The sequence below is a fragment of the Lactuca serriola genome, chromosome 9, assembly GCF_051521515.1.
Source record: "Lactuca serriola cultivar US96UC23 chromosome 9, Lser_US96UC23_V15, whole genome shotgun sequence".
Classification (NCBI taxonomy): Eukaryota; Viridiplantae; Streptophyta; class Magnoliopsida; order Asterales; family Asteraceae; genus Lactuca; species Lactuca serriola.
In genome coordinates, this window is record NC_136416.1 from 26,065,518 (window position 1) to 26,076,835 (window position 11,318).

The following is an 11,318-nucleotide window of genomic DNA, read 5'->3' on the forward strand; positions in this document are numbered from 1 at the left end:
ATAAGTAAATGCATATAAGTCAAAGTTTATCTGTAACTTTTATCTAAGAAGGTAAAAGCGATATCTCGGCTGCTCGATGATTTGATTTGACTTATGTGCCGGGCCCGGTCAGAACTGAATTGATGTGTTCGATTAAGTTCTATGTCAAATAAATCAGAGATCGAGAAACCTAAATGCTTGACTAACCATTCCATAGGATTGTCAGCATGATATCTAACAGAGGACTGTACATTCCCTTATCTAAAGGACAAGATTGATTAGATCAGAGTTTGACAGCGTCTTTGAGAGCTACGATTTCAAACCGAATTGTACTTGCGCATATAGTTACTAGACTTATCCAAGTGGGAGACTGTTGGAATAGTGTCTAAGGCTGCAACTATATTAGGCAAGTATTTGACCCGGTTGTACATGGTCCTTTTGGGTTGCCTTCACCATAGCAACTTGATAGGATGATTTATTAAGAGAGAGTAAATATTATTAATATATTATGAGAATAATATAAAGAATAATATATTGTTATTTGATTAATATAAGTCATAGAATTAATTGGAATTAATTTGGTGACTTAAAGAGATTAATTAAATAAAGGGGTATAAACTGTCAATTGTTTGATAGTTAAGCTTTAGACTATAAATCCATATAGATATATAGTGGACGGATTCTAAAAGCTAGGATGGCTTCAAAATCGTCCATTGCTTATCTAAGGAAAGGATTTGGATAGCCTTAAGAGAAGATTATCCAATTAGGGTTTAGGTTGTAACCCTTAAGGAGTCTACAAGTATAAATAGACCTCATGGCTAAGGGAAATCGGCATCTCACCTAAAGTAAGAGAACCCTGGCCGATTTCCTCCCTTCTCCTCTCTCCTAAATCATCTTCCTTGCTATTGGTGTTTGTAAGCCATTAGAGGAGTGACATTTGTGACTCTAGAAGCTCCAAGACTACAAGATCAACAAGGAATTCAAATGTATGGTTCTAGATCTGTTTCAATGTTGTTATTTAACCTAATTAGACATTAGAAGTCTTGGATTCAAAGCATGTTTAATTAGAAAGCCTAGATCCAAGCATTAGGGTTTTGCATGCGCACATAGGAAAGTTCTTATGGCTAAAACTCATCAATGATGTTGGTTTTTTTTTTTTTTTTTTTTTGCAAACACGAACACGAACCAAGTAAAAACACGACAAACACGACTAAAAAGATAAACACGACACAAGTAAAATATAATAACAATTGGTTTACTTAATTCATTTTAATAACTGTGGCAATAACTTTGAATTATTATACAGTCAACTAAATTCATATGTAAAAGTTGTAAAGTTCTTGATAAAACCATATTCATTTGGTTGACGAGATACATGAAATTGTTTTTTAAATTTTATATACATCCTAAAAAATACTTTTAAACTTTAGTTTAGGAAAGTTCATCACAAAAACATTATTTGTTAAAGTTTGAAATTAGTCTCATATTTGCATGCCCATTTAAATTATTTCTAATACATGCAGTACCTCTTATGATATAATCCAACACCATTTTTACCCTTTTGTCATCGTTCTATATGTCTATCTCACACGCAAATACCCAAAACAAACAGTAAGAATAATAATGTAAATAATAAAGATGGTGATTTATTATCATAATAATCTTATATAGGTAACTCTTTCAAGAGTTCAACTAATTCAGAAGGTTATATTGCTTCACTTCTAAGAATTCCATATCCACATATCCACATGATATCACTTCCAGGGTTCAAGTTCCTTCCAATTTCGTGTCGTGTCGTGTATTTTTTTTGTGTCGTGTCATCTTTTGCCACCCCTACTTTTAAGGTTCCTTTAAAAGCCTGGTTTTTTTTATATTTCGATGCGGTTCAATTTTAAAATTAATACCTAGTATTAAGTTTGAGTTTCAACCTAGTAGAACCTTTTAATATTGTTTAAGAAAACTTCATTTCATTAACTAATACTTTGGAGTTTGAATAAGTTATAAAAATATGATTTTTACACTTATAATTCAATATTGTAAAAGTTGTCATAATTAACAATTTTATAAAACCGGTTTTTATATTATGGCATGAATATGATAAATCTTAGGTCCGTATTTTATATTTTGAAATCCAAACTCCATGTGATGTTTATTTTGTTTAAAAAATAGTTTGAGTTTGTGAGAAGCTAAATAATCAACCACACAAAATATTTATTTGAAAAATAAACAACACAAACATACATATGGCATAAACAAGCATTAAACTAAACAACACTTTTTGAGCCAACACAAAAGAGTTAAGTTCTTCTTAAGGGACAAAGGGACCAAATGTTACAACTTGTTCTTCATGTGATCTTCAAGCTCCCATTTGCAATAACAAACAACTTTGTTGCAATTTTATAAACTCTTTATAAACGCTAACAACTTTTATAAAAATGTTATAAAACTGTGGCTACTACTTGATGTCTTCAAAAATGGCCTCCATCTTCATTTTGTTACATTTTTATAAAATAAATCTAGTCTAAAACTAATCTATTACATAAAAAATAACAAGAATGAAAAACTAGCTAACTTTATTACATACTTTATAAATAAAATAATATTACAAACCATTTTTAAACAAATCACACAAACAACACAAATGGTCTAAGGCTTGTTTATACACTCTAAACTACATACAAACATAAAATAACATTTGTTTTTCTAAGACAACTTTAAGTGACAAAAAATACATATAAGTTTTTGTCACATAAAATAACAATTAAAACATTGTCATAGAAAATATGTATGAACTTAGTCTTATACAAAAACAAGTTATCCATATTCTCCAAAAACTTATATTTCCATAAATCAAAAAATCTAACCAAGCTTGCAAGGTGGCTCTTGATGCCGTTGTTGAGTTTTAGTTCAAAATAATTTTCAAAAACTCAAAAATATGGCAAACAGAAGACTATAAATTTCGAACTTAATAAACAATTTACAACCCATCAAGCATCGTCTTACAAGTTATAGAAATATTTAAGCACAACCATAGAAGAAAGACGTAACAACAATCTTTGATGAACTTTGGGTCCTCCAGGGGAGGCGAGGTAGTTGATGGAGAGAGGTTGAACCCTTGAGACACCAACAATGATCTAACTTAATTGGAATGCTAGTTCTTAAGTTAACTCTTAAGCCTAGAACAAATATCCAAATATATGTTCCAAGAGAGTGTAACCAAGCAACAAGTTCTTCAAAGTGCAAAACTAGAGAAGAGATGGAGAAGGGAGAGTTTAGCTCGACAATTACAAGCAAGAAGTGATTCAAAACAATGCACTCTCTCTTGTTTAAAGTAGAATGTTAAACCAAGAGTCCTTAACCATTAAGTGCTTTTGATTAAACAAATAGTTTATATTTTATAAAATCAAAGTTTATAAGATATAAACTCTGTCTTTTGCTAAAATACAAAAGGTTTATCTAGTCCAAAAAATTGTACATAAATTATTAATTCATACCTTATGAAATAATGTGTTCCTTGTATTGTAAAATAATTATTTCCTTAAAATAAATATTTTCCCAATTTATTATAAGAGTTTCTGAATATTTATTAAAACAATTTCTAATAAGTAATCATTTGTATCAAGTTGTTGTTAGTGTGACTCTTACGATCATATTTTATTTAGCAATATCATTTTAATATAACTCTTGAACATACTAGATCTTTCAGTTACACGATGGCATTCCATTCTGATGACTAACTGGGCCAGTGTATTCCAGTCTGAGGACTGATTGGACCCGTTACATGATCGCATTCCAGTCCAATGACTGATTGGGGCAGGGTATTTTAGTCTAAGGATTGATTGGACCCGTTACATGTTCGATTTATTTTGTTATGTGCGGTAATTTGGAAAACTCACTAAGCTTTGGGCTTATAGTTGTGGATTTAATGTTTTCAGGTACTTAAATCAACAGTTTTTATGATTCGAGATTCAGTGTTGTTTTTTCCTATAACCCTGATTTTAAATTAGAACAAATGGTTTTACATTGATTATATTTTTATAAAATGGATGTTTATTTTATTTTAAAATGAAAATTTTATTATGGTATTTAGGGCGTTAAATATTAAGCCTCCAGTAACAGGTTTGCATTAATCATTATAGCTTAACTTTTTGCAGGGTGTTTGGGAATACTTTTTAAATAATTTTTGTCTTTTAACTTTTCTAAAAAGTTAAAAAGATGTTTCGAAGATGAAAAAGTTCTTTTCAAAATAACTTTGTGTAAAGACGAAAAGAATGGGTTTTCAAAAGTCATGAAAGTGTGACTTTTTATAACTTTTAAACTTTTAAAGCTGAATCATACTCAAAATTCAAAAAATATTACCCAAACAATTTTTAGAAACAACTTTTGATTTTTGCTTTTTCAAAAAAACTTTTAAAAAAAAAACTTTTGAGAGTAAAAAGTAATCACAAACACTCACTGGACTTGGTGAAGTACAATTGTTAAGAAGAAAAGTAAAAAAGGTCATTGTGTTGTCAATTTAATAGAATTCAGTAGGCAACAGTGTTTGATAAAGCTATAAAGCATTGGTATGGTATACTATGTATTCATACGTCTTCTTTTCTTTTCCTAAAAAAATACAATATAAACATAAATGAATTCGCATAAAAAAACAAAAACTAGGAAGGAGGGAGCGACTTATTAAGACGAATAAATGAAATCAGAAGCGGATTTTGATGCAGTCACTTGGCTGAATGAAAGTGAAGAAAAGGGAAGTCAATGGATCATCAGATATCAAAACCTAAATAGAGAAGCCATACCTCGTAGACGATAACTTTTACAAATGAAGATAAAAGGAATTGATTGCTGGTTAACGCCATTTTTGATAATGATCTGCCATTAAAAATAATCAGAGATCTGGAAAGAAGACAATGGAAGCATAAGATATCGAAAAGGTATTCCTCATAAGAACGATTCAACTATATATGGAAGTCTATTACTAAGTTCTTAGGATACACAACCTAACATTATCGTCAAATTAATGTGGGTGTTATCCTCTTCAACCTCGTTAGGATGTCGCCACCTTCAATCTAATATAGTGTTTGATCTTAAATGAAATCGATTGTATGAGAGGTTATTTATGGGCCTTGATCCACCTGAAAGACTTGATTCAATTTAATTAATTCCAATGCTCAATTGGTTTTTTTCCTATTTCAAAGAAAGGAGGATAGAGATGAACGATAATCAAAAAACCACTAGATGATTGTGATTTCATTCGGAGATACTTCCTTCGCCTTTAAGTTTTCATTCTTCAACAGCCTCTCAATCCACAATTACAACTTCCTCAAAAAAGTGTTTCCTGGATCGTGGAGACGATTGAGATTGCGTTAGGGGATTATCATCGATCTGTTCATCCATGACACAACATCGATTTGTTGATGCTTTGATTCGTCATTGACGATTGTGGAATACGGATGGTAAGAGATGGGAACAATGGGGGAGAGAAGAGTATAAGGATAAGGTTTCACCAGAATCACGTGTTCAATCTGGTTAGAGGAAGTAAATTATGTTACCCCTAAAATGTGATACCCCAGTTTTTTTGTTTTTTTTTTTTTAGTATTAAAAAAAATAACACAGATCATCTTAACCTTCCATTATTTTACTCCAGCGTCCCTTATTTGGTTTGGGTTCTCACGAATTCTCACGAATATATAACTTCTTCACAAATAATTCTCTCTCTCTCTCTCTCTCTCTCTCTCTCTCTCTCTCTCTCTCTCTCTCTCTCTCTCTCTCTCTCTCTCTCTCTCTCTCTCTCTCTCTCTCTCTATATATATATATATATATATATATATATATATATATATATATATATATATATATATATATATATATATATATTCCTATTCTAATAAAAGAATAGTTTTATTCTCTTTTCGACACGTGTCATCTTATTAAACCTCTTAATTAATGCATGTTTTATTCTTCTTTTGCCACGTGTCACCATATTATGTCTATTAATTAATACTTGCCACATGTTAACCTATTGATTATTATTTTAAATTTTAAAATTTTCACTCTATCTACATTAAATTAATAGCATTAAAATAAAATTAATACAAATTATAAAGTGATATAATTTCACATATTTATTTAAAATCAATAATTATAGTTTTATATAACTAAAAAATCTCATAATTAATAATTTATTTAAAATAATTGATTAATAACTTTGAATTTTCACTAAAACAACTTAATTAATTTTCTAACCGTGGTTCTCACGGGTTATAAACTAATATATATATATATATATATATATATATATATATATATATATATATATATATATATATATATATATATTATTAAACAAATTGTCCATTTCTTGAAAATTAAGAGGTACACCTATTATAACATTATGTATAAATCTATTAAGCATAATGAAAAATACCTTCTCCCCATGTCTAAACGTGGAAAACCCTAATATCATCTACATACCATCTTTTCTCACAAATCTCTTTGTCTCTCTACTTGCTCTCTTGAATCTTCAGCGGCAAGCCTCCCTTACCACCACCCTCATGACGCCGTCGTTACAACCCAGAAGTATGTCACCGGCCACCCAAATGTTCTTCCCTCTCAACTAGATGATCGACCCTCCCGGAAGTCCACCTTTTCCGCCACCGCCCTTCACCACCCCGTCTGTCGTGGTGCTTCTACCTTCTGTCTCTGTTAATATTCTTCCCCATTTATATAACTGTCCCCCATCCTAAACCTCACTCTTTATATCGATTGTAATCCTTATAACTCACTTGGATCTTGATATTTTGGAGCTGACAGCCCATGATTTCTCTCTACACTTTAACCATCTGTATTCCACCAGCACGAATCATGGGTCATGTTTTTGGTCATTACTATTGTCGCCACCAACAAACACACAGTCGGACCACTGATCCAGACCCAATGTACCGACGACAGTCTGCTTCTAAGCCCTTACAAAGGTTTGTCTCTCTTTATATATCTAATATGTGTGTGTGTGTCAATTTTGTGGATTCGTATCTACGCTCATATGAGATTTACCGTCTTTGTGGCGGTTTTATAGGGACCTGGCTACATAGCCTTCTTCACGTTGGGAGCTTAATGGAGGTTGGGGTGGAGGTGCAAACCATATTTGTGGCTAGAAAGCTTTGTTCTCTCTCTTTCTCTCTCTCTCTCTCTACTAACTTTCTTGAAGAAACCCTTTCTCCGGTTTGAAATCTACATCTTAATAAGTTTTTATGTGTTTAGTTTTCTTTCAAAATCTCATATATGTTTTCTTTTAGGTTTGATAAACGCTTTTCAGATCTATATGCAAATGAACCTAAAGGGAACAAAAAGGGTTTTGAATATGGGTTGTCAAGTTGCATCAGTTTTCTTTTGGGGTTTTTTCTGTCATCTTGTTTTGTTGTTTGGTTATTTTTGTGATTCTTTTTATGAGGTATAAAATAATTTTTTTAGTAAAATTCGTGGTTTATCTTCATTTCTTTGTTTGAATCCATTTTAATAAACTAAAAAAATGATATTTTGAATGTTTTTGAAGATGTAGGAGGTAAGGATTTTGTTTACTTTGCAAGTGAAGACCAGTAGATGCTTTCCTTTCCATCGTTAATTGATACGCACAATCAAATAAAGACCATATACTGGTCACTCTTTCAGGTTTACCTTTATTCAATTCTATCAGACTTATAAATTTTTTATTTCTGTTTCTGTAATTTGTTCTAGGCTTTGATTGAATTGTTGCTGATGTATTTTATGCTTTAATAGTTTACTGGTAGAAGAACAAGAAAAATGGTAGACCTTCAATTTGATGGAACTTATATGCTCATTAGCTCAGAGCCATTAAGGTACGTTTTATCGCTTTTCTTTTATTATTGGTCTTTTTGTCTAATTTTAGGGTAAATTATCAGATTAGGTATGGAAAACGTTGTTACTTAATATAACTAATTGCTCATTTGTATTGATGAATCTGATGTACAGGGGAACAAAGTTATAGATACATGTTGATGCTTGATGTTGATCATTCTATTTCAAAGAGGTAAATAAATTATAAACATTTATTGTGTTTCTTTGACAGTAAGTTGGATCGGTTAGCATTAGATACACGTTATGAACCTAAAACCATCTACTCTCTCTGTCACTCGATTCTCATTCCTTGATGAAGAACAACTGCAAACCACAGTTTGCCTAACCCTATTTCTATCTCTTACTCTCAAAAGCTTCTATCGTCTGTTTCTCAACCATGATTACTCAATTAATTTTCTGATTATGAAATTTGTGTGTTTGTGCGGGGTGTAGCTTGAAGAACCAACAGTCTGAGTTTCACCTACAACCCATCTATTTTCTCTTTGTAAAATTGACCTCCGATTATTGCTTATCTATTCTCTTTTTTGGTACGGATTTTAATAAATGTTTGTTGTTAAAGGGGAAACTTGCTCAGAAAAATTGAGGCTTAACTTGAAGATTTCAAGGCTATATAGAAACAATGGTGGAAGCTGAACTTATGTTGGTTACCATTTGACTGAACCTATCCCTTTACTTTGTACGGCTAAGTTCTCATTCTCTATTCTATTCCTAAATTCATAGTAGTCTGATCCCCAAGTTTATTTTGATTGAATCATATATAGTCATTAGGTTTCATAGTAGTTTTTAATAGTTAATTTACTTATTTTTCAACATAAAGAAAAATTTTTAATAGTTAATTCCAATAGTTTGTCTGCGTGTGTGTGAAAGTAAGTTGGTTTTTCATTTATTTATTGAGAGCATGTGTGAAAGTATATTTCTGTTTCAACCATTTAATAAGAGTTTGTTATTATTTCAAGCATTTAAAAACTTATAAAATTTAACTCATTGATTTATTTTACTATTTTTTTTAATTTAGAAATTTAACTTTTTACCTATTAAAAAAAAACTGATTTTCAAAATATGCCTGTTTTGCCATTTTTGTTGTTTATCAGGTGGTGAGCTCTTTGGCAAGGAAAGAGCTACTGCAAGCTATAAATGGCTAAAATTATGAATTAGTGAACTAAAAATGAGACATTCTTGTTGGATTAGTGTCTAAGTCCATAACTATTTTGGTATGTACTTGACCCGATGGTGCATGGTCCTTTTGGGTTGCCTTCACCAAAGCAACTTGATAGGATGAATTATGGAGAGAAAGGATTCAATATGATTTATTAATATATTATGAGAATAATATATTAAAGGAGAAATCATATTGTTTAATTAATATTAGTCAAGAATTAATAAGAATTAAGTTTGTGACTAAAAGAGATTAATTAAACTTAAGGAACTGGAATTGTAATTATAAGATAATTGCAATTTGGGCTATGGATTGCCTTATATTAAGGAGTGGATGAATTCTATGGGGAAGCCCATTAGAAATCATCCAAGGCCTTTAATTAAAGGAGTCCACGGGTTGCTTAGGGCTTAAGCATCCAAATTAGGGTTTCCTTGTTAGATAACCCTAATAGCCTCACTATATATAGTGCCCTTATGCCTCAAAAACGTGGATAAGGAATCCTCTAGGGTTTCCACACGTTTTAGGCAGCCTCCTTTACCTCTCCTCTTCATCCTCTTGCTCTTGGTGTTTGTGAACCATTAGAGGAGTGACATTTGTGACTCTAAGCTTTCTAAAGTCAATACAAGAAGGAATTGTGATTGTTATTGCTACATAACAATCAAGGTAATATGTTAAACCCATTCTTATGTTAATATGATTACTTGTATGCTAGAATTAGGGTTTATAGTCTTGGATAAATTGCATGTACAATAGAGAAACCTAGATTCAAGCATTAGGGTTTGTATGAGCACATAGGATGTTCTTATGACCAAAACCCATCAGTGGTATCAGAGCCATGATTGGTTTCTATTGTATTGATGCTTTGTATGCTTGTTCATGCTTGAAATATTCATTTGTGTGACCCTGCCTGATGGACTCGGCGAGTCCCATTGTGGACTCGGCGAGTAGGCCCCTACTCGGCGAGTCCATATGGGTACTCGGCGAGTTCGAGCGTCAGAAAGAGCAAATATCGGGATTTCTTGTTGTTTATCTTTGAGATACTTGCCTTTATCATATTAGATCAATATAAATCCGATTTTATGATATATATATATATATATATATATATGAGTATATTCTTGATCTAATTGAAGATATTTATCAATTAATAAAATATTTACTTCCTTATATGATTAAAATTGATTATTTGTATTAATTGGGTAACTTATTTTGCAAGAAATTGAAATTAGGTCAAATATAGATAATGATGAAATTAATTGTTTAATTTATATTATTTGTTATTTGATCCTTGTGTTATGAAAAGTTTCAATATTTCCCTTTTAGGTTTTATAGTTTAAATTTAAACTCAAAAGGTTTAGTTTTGAAATTTAAATAGTTGAAACCCTAATGTTTTGAAAAGGTTTCAAAACTTGCCCTCAAGTTTTGGAATTTAAATTTTGATTAAAAGTTTAATTTTGATGTATATTTAAATTCTAAACCCTAAGTTTTTGAAATGTTTCAAAACTTGCCCTCAAGTTTTGAAATTTAAAAGTTGATTAAAAGTTTAATTTAGGAATGTTAAATTCTAAAACCCTAGTGATGTTTTGAAAAGTTCATATCACACCCTTATGGTTTTATTAATTAATTAAGGTGTATAATTAAAAGAGGTTTAACAAATCCATAAAAGTTTTGGTTTATAATTTAATTAAATTAAAAGTATAATTGTTAAATTTGACAACCTAGTATTTTAAAAGTGTAAAATACACCCTATACTATATATAACATTAAAAGTCTAACATTATATATATATATATATATATATATATATATATATATATATATATATATATGTATGAGTAAAAGTCAGTCTTACCGTTAGTAGGCCTCATTCACGAAGCTGGTCTATAAGGGGTGTTTAAGGAAATTGCCTATAAAATGGTGATTGAATGGGTATCCACTCTTACCCACCACACTCTTGACTAGTGGAGGGTCGTTAGCCGAACGGGTAGGATAGGACAAAACTTTCCATTATAAGTATAATGAACTACAAAAGTAACTAAATGTTTTACAAATTCCCAATCTTAGTTACTTAGGCAAAAGTGAATTGATGCAATTCCATGAAATTACACTTTGTGCCCTTGCGAAGACGTTAGTGGAGCGTGTGTGGTTTACCGGCACACTAAATGGTTCTAAGCAAAGGTAGCAAAGGGTGAATCAATGTTTGTCATAGTTTGGTGGAGCGTGTGTGGTTTACCGGCACATCGAATAGGTGACTGTAACATGTGAGGGCACCATGTAAGTTTGCATGGTTATTCACACCCGCTTTGTGATC

At 31.1% G+C, this 11,318-nt stretch overlaps 1 long non-coding RNA gene across 2 annotated transcripts; it reads right to left on the reverse strand.

The window, feature by feature from the left end:
- Positions 1-2,802: 2,802 nt before the first annotated feature.
- LOC145073276 (uncharacterized) lies at positions 2,803-5,617 on the reverse strand. Of its 2 annotated transcripts, none has more exons than XR_013691308.1 (2): positions 4,776-5,617; positions 2,803-3,224 (listed from the first exon to the last, which is right to left on the reverse strand). It is a non-coding gene; the product is annotated as an uncharacterized LOC145073276 (long non-coding RNA). The 2 variants fall into 2 exon arrangements; XR_013691307.1 differs by having other exon boundaries at positions 2,803-4,705.
- Between the last annotated feature and the right edge of the window lie 5,701 nt (positions 5,618-11,318).